Here is a 5,321-nt window from a genome sequence, read left to right as displayed (position 1 = left end):
ATCATAATAAAACCTGCAGAAAACAGACTTAAAAGAGACTGAAACTGGATGTGAAAGAGCACAGAAATGTGAAAACAAAAATACAAAATGGAATTTGAGCACAGCAACACATTCAGCACAACCAGCAGCTCCACATTACAACACAATACAAGTGGAACCACAGGGAAGGCAAGACAAATGAAGAACTGGACTCTCTCCCAAAATGCACTGTCGAAATCTCTCTAAAGCATTTTAACACCCATGAGAAGCTTTTTACTTGCTTAGGTAACATCACACAGAGGCGGTTTGCCACAGCAGACGGAGCGCAGGTCCTGCCTCGAGCCCTTGGCAGCTCAAATCTCATGTTGCAGGAGGCAGACAGTAATTAGCTCTTCAACTTCAGAAGACAAACACTTAGCCAGCCAGACAGCCTCAGCCTGCTTAAAGGAGCGGAAAAGAGTGGTGCATTGACACGATTTAGATGCATTCAGACAATGGGCACACACACACCCACACACACACCCACACATTCACACACCGTTACAAAAATGACACAGTGTGCAGGTAGTGATGCAGCTGTGAAAACTAGAGAGCCTTTAAGAAAATCAAGCTCTGTGATTGTGTGTAATGTGTGTGTCGGTGTGTGTGTGTGTGTGTGTGTGTTCTCTACATGCAGCTACCAGCCTGTTTGATGTTTTCTTGACCAATTGCATTGCACCAAAGTTGTTATTAATGAGGGACTTGATGAGCCCTTGCCAGCTCAGTGCGTGTGTGTGTGTGTCATCAAGGCCTGTATGATGTTAATGGGGGGTAATGATACGGACTATAATTGTTATGGTGGCTAACCTAGCATGAAGGGGCGCATCTTCTCTGAAATATATACACACACACACACACACACACACACACATAACACACACACACCCGATACACACACACACACACGTAACAAACACACACACCTGATACACACACACACACACACAGGTAACACACACACACCTGATACACACACACACACACACACATACACACACACACCAAACAGCTGATGACTCCCACCATTCCCTCCTCCCCCCCACCACCACAGCCACACATAACAGACAAACATGCTCAATACACATTGAAGTCTTTACATCCTTGTACTTTGATCATCGTTATCGTTGATCAGCGCTAAAAGCTAATGTAGTTTAAAGATATTTTTTTTGTTTTACTGTCATTCACAACTAATTACGTATTCAGATTTTTATCTTATAGTTTAATAACATACAATATTAATTAAAAGGCAAATCTGCCTGGGGGTCTTGATTGTACCTACTCAAAGCAGTAAATGGCCACACTCAGATCTGCAGTACACTATAATAGTAGAACTGGTAGTAATAGTAATGGCACTTCCTTTAGTTATGATTATTATTACATTTTCCAATTTTTATTCTGGTGGGTGGTGCATGGTTGCCCTCAAGCACAGCACATTTTAAAATATATTTTACATCAATATATCAAAGTGGGACATATATAATATATAGATTTGCTGTATTGCTTTTTTCTTTTTATCCTGTGTTTGGAAGAGACAGAATTGAGTATCAGAAGCCATGAATCAATCCAGAATGATGTTAGAGACTTGTGTTAGTCAACACTGACAGCCATAAGAAGCAACCTTCAGTGATAATCCATAATCCAAACATACTCAACCAGATTTACACATCTTGCTGTCACCTCTAAATTGATTGAAGAGGTTGTTAAGACACAGATGTCACAGACTACCGCAATTAAATCCAATTTGGTATTTTTTTCTAAAGCCACTATGTTTCATTTTAAAACTTCATTTTTTGTCACCCCACAGTGGTAGTATCAAAAAACTCAATATGGCAGTTATGCCGCTACCATTCCCTCTGTACCAATCCAACCCAAACACTAGGCTAGCCTGTCTCGTTTTATTACAAAACAAAAGCTTATCAGGACAATGTTAATGAAGCTGTAGTGGTTTTAAAGGTTTGTTTACATAAGTCATGTCTGTTAAAACAGCAATAAACATGCCCATATTTTATTTTTACAACTGATGATGACTGACAATATAATCAAACTCTTCAGTGATGTGTGTGAATATACTTAACATTTTTGGTCAAATAAATAATACATCCAGGCTTTAAACAAGTGGCCTTAATGTATCTGTTTCAACCAGCCTTCATTAGACCAGTTAGAGCAGCTAAGTGTAGCATTTTAATAACAATTAATCATAATTGTCAAAACACAAACCAGACCATCACTGACAAGATCTGCAGCCTCATTGATTGTGTCTTCAAACCATATGGAGCCAGTGGCAAAGTGGTTTAGGGAAAACACAGCATTAATTCTGAGAAATATAGGCACTGACAATACTAGTGCTGTGAGACAGAGGTGCCCAATTTTCTCTGTTGGGGTGTCTTTTGTTTACCATAATTATACAGAGATATCACCGCTAATTTGACAATGATATATTGATGTTTGAAATGCAAAGAGAACCAGCGACCAGCGGTGTGAAGAGAACCACAGCTGGATGAGATCAAAACAAAAACCTCTGCTAGAGGCTTTGCTGACAGGACCTGCCTATATACAGAGGCATGCAATAGAAGTGACAGCTGATGTCTTTGTTTACACATGCATGAACAAAAAATGCGCTTTGCAGAAGGTAAACATACTGCGAGTAGAAACATGGAGGTTTTTAATGATAAAAACAAAAGTGTATCTATATGAAACCAGAAGGTCTGCATTAGTAGAGATATTCAGTTGACACAAAAGGACACACACACACACGCACACACACGCCTTGTCCATGCTAATCAGATGGTTCATTAACATAATAAAAGGGTGTGGTGTCAATTGGACTAATGTATGCTGACTTATCCTCTGGTCACCTTGTCACCTTGCTGACAGAAGGCGTCCGGGAAGGGTAGGGGTCTCTCTCTGTGTGTGTGAAGGTGTGTGTGTGAGCATGAGAGAAAAAGAGAAAAATGGGGATAGTAAAAAAAAAATAATGTCAACCAAATGGTAATTTTTGCCCACTAAATGGTTCTTTTATAGGAGACAAAAAAACAGATAGACAGAATGACAAATACAAAAGAGAACAAGAGCAACAGAGCTGGTGTACCACTCTGGGCTCAGGTGTTTTCCTTTCCTTTCATTCCTGTGACATTTACTTCCCAGCTGGTGTCTGCATGTAGTTGTTGGGGCAGAAGCGTGTGTGTGTTTAAGTGTATGTGTGTGTCAGTCCCACAGTACTGTCCGAAGGGGGACAGAGCAGTTTGTGGGAACAGCGGCGGATTCTCTCTCCTCTCTATTGCAGGTAAAGTGGTGGGGAAAAAAAGTTCCCAGAAACCCAATGTGGTTTCTGGAAGTCTAGATCCATTACTGACATGATCTTAGTCTTTGTCTTGGCATCTACTAACGAAGAGCAGAGAGCAGTGCAAAGAACTGTAGGATAGTTATTTGACCTCAGCAAGGGCTTTGACACCACAAACTGTGGGATGCAAGCCAGAGGTTGCACGGGAGAACTTCAGTCAGAGTCCTTCAAGGTCAACACTGGGGTAAAGCAAGGCTGTGTTTTGGCACCGGTCTTGTTCAATCTCCTCTCTCACCCACATCTTACATCATTCACCAGTTCACTTGGAGTATCATCTTTATGGTTCGAGGACATACAGAGAACTGCCAATTCTGTGAGCTTCAATATGCAGATGACTGCGCTGTCTTGGCACACTGCAATTTATGACCTATACCAGGCCTTAGGTCTCCAAGTCAACATTCAAAAAAGGTGAGTTCACCTATCTTGGCGCCACGCTTTCCTCAGACTGCTCCCTTGATACTGAAATAAACAGCCATATCAACAGAGCCTCGTCAGCCCTGATGATCAGCACCAAAGTTGCTGTATACATTGCGGTATGAGCTGCCACTCTGCTCTATGGGGTAGAAACGTGGACCTTGTACAGATGGCATATCACAAACCTGGAGGCCTTCCACATCTGATGCCTTCAAAAGATCCTCAGCCTGTCTTGGGAAGATCACAACCCCAATAGAGAGGTTTTTTTCCATCGCCAACTCCATCTGTATGGAAGCAGCAGTGGCTACAAAAAGTCTTCAAAGGATAAGGCATACTATTGGCATGCCTGACCACTGCATACCCCATCAAGCCCTTTACAGGCAAGTCAGTGATACTATACTGCTGGTGCTATAAGGACTACACCAATGACCTCCTTAAGTGCTGCAATATAAACCCCACCCATCTTGAACCTCTGGCATTCAATAGATAGGCCTGGCATGTCACCTGTGCAAGTAATGAACAAATACATTACATCATCCAACTCAGGACTGAAAGATGTGCCCAACAACACCACAGGGCTGCCAGCCAGCATTACCCCAACAGTCAGGGGCAACAGCATCAACAGCGCTGACAACTCAACCCCCCCAAGTGTCAACATTGGACACGTTGGACAGCTAAGAGAGAAGTCGTGTAAGTTAGTATGCAGGTGTGTGGGGACAAGTTTTTCCTAGCCCTACCCTTTGGGTGAAAACTGCCAGCTTGTATAGGCTGTATTCACAACTTTCAACCTTTGTCAAACAAACAGAAGACACACACACACACATGTCTATACAACCCTACATACTGACACACAGACTGAAAGGTAGCTGTATAAATCCAGAGGCAAACCGCCAATATGTATAGGCTAAATATTCACGCAAACACAGATTAATGTGAAGGAATTTGAGCCGCAGTGTTGACAAGCCCCCAAGAGTCGACTGTTTTCTGAAAAGCCTGTCAAACTGTCTTTACCTCTGTTCTCTGCAGGAATGGGCGGTGATAACACAACATGACACACACACACATACACACAAGGATAACAGGAGGATACATGCACAGCAGACAAGCACAGACAAAGAGACAAATTCTTAGAAAGTCAACAAAAATGTAAAATACATTGAAAACGTACTGTGCAAGTACACACTTGTCGGCAAAACCGCACACACTGCCACAACATCTGTCTGTGAATATTCAGGTTACGTTCACGTACGTAAAAAAACATATTTGTCAAAGGTATGAGGAACACAGCCCTTCAACGCACGTTAACACACATGCAAACTGTTCTCTATTGTTGAAACTGGCCCATCACACACACAAACAATCTCACACACACAAACACACACACACACACACACACATACAAAGACAGATGGAGTCCTCAGGCTTCACGGGTAGCAGCTGCATTTTAAGCAGGTAATGCTGCCAATGGCCATCGCAAAAAGTAGAGAAAAAGAAAAAACTAAATCAAAACAAGCTAAAGTCTGTCTCTCTCTCCCCCTTTCTCTCTCTC

The 5,321-nt window shown here is 42.1% G+C and overlaps 1 protein-coding gene across 2 annotated transcripts in view; it reads right to left on the bottom strand.

Moving 5' to 3' along the window:
* Positions 1 to 5,321, bottom strand: part of pvrl2l (PVR cell adhesion molecule related 2 like) — a 260,306-nt gene that overhangs the window by 32,810 nt on the left and 222,175 nt on the right. The gene's annotated exons all lie outside the window — the stretch shown is intronic.

The sequence above is a fragment of the Morone saxatilis genome, unplaced genomic scaffold (genome assembly GCF_004916995.1).
Source record: "Morone saxatilis isolate NCDOM2014 unplaced genomic scaffold, NCSU_SB_2.0 Contig9, whole genome shotgun sequence".
NCBI lineage: Eukaryota > Metazoa > Chordata > Actinopteri > Moronidae > Morone > Morone saxatilis.
The sequence above is the reverse complement of the archived record's forward strand: the minus strand, read 5'-3'. Positions and strand labels throughout refer to the sequence as shown.